This window comes from Penaeus monodon, chromosome 24, assembly GCF_015228065.2.
Source record: "Penaeus monodon isolate SGIC_2016 chromosome 24, NSTDA_Pmon_1, whole genome shotgun sequence".
In the NCBI taxonomy this organism is placed as follows: domain Eukaryota; kingdom Metazoa; phylum Arthropoda; class Malacostraca; order Decapoda; family Penaeidae; genus Penaeus; species Penaeus monodon.
The window spans coordinates 29967856-29968640 of NC_051409.1; the positions used below are offsets into that span (position 1 = coordinate 29967856).

The following is a 785-nucleotide window of genomic DNA, read 5'->3' on the forward strand; positions in this document are numbered from 1 at the left end:
GCGTTTGTACCTAATGTAATTTGTGTTTCATATTACAAGCCTAAAATATAAACTATCAGTGATTTTCAATATCCAGATTTCGCTTCCATGATTTATTAACGTGATTTATTAACGATAACAAGAAGTTGGAATGAGGGTTAAAGTTTTGTGAAGGAAAGAAAAAATAGTAATGTTACCCGTCTCCAGGGGAGTGTTAAAATATCATCAAAACGCATTTAGTCCGTTAACCGTGTAAGCATATTCAACTTTCTCATGTACTAGTAATACTGTTGAATAGCAAATCAGTGTTTTAAATAATTTCTGTTACGTTGCACCTCTTTATTTGAATTTAAGCCCCTGAATCATTATTTTTCAATAGGGATACGTGACTAGTCTATTTTCAGAGATAATGGAGTGCCTCCCCGGGAACTTTTAAATCACCATTTTTAAACGAGTTTTAACATCACAATGTGATTTATTGTGATCTCATGAAGCGTCGTTGAGAGAAAGTGTTTCTCTAGTTGTAGGCAAGAAACTGTTTCATGTGTGCCTTTACAGAGATATGTTGATTATTAAACTGTATTGATAATCTACTTTATTGTTCAGTCGCTTCTCCCACTTTACCGATATTTACTAGTGCGAGCTGTTATAATATATACTTTGCATTCCTCGAAGTAATCAAGTTAATCATCTAAAAATTAGAATTAAGTGCGTGCGGAATCAGGATACTTGGAGGTTGCAATTACAACACTGATCTGAATTTCTCGAATCTGTTAATCTTCTTCAAAATAATTTGCATACATATT

At 33.0% G+C, this 785-nt stretch overlaps 1 protein-coding gene across 1 annotated transcript in view; it reads left to right on the forward strand.

Annotated features, from left to right (window-relative positions):
• The window catches only part of LOC119588951, a 17201-nt gene that overhangs the window by 575 nt on the left and 15841 nt on the right, over positions 1-785 (forward strand). The gene's annotated exons all lie outside the window — the stretch shown is intronic.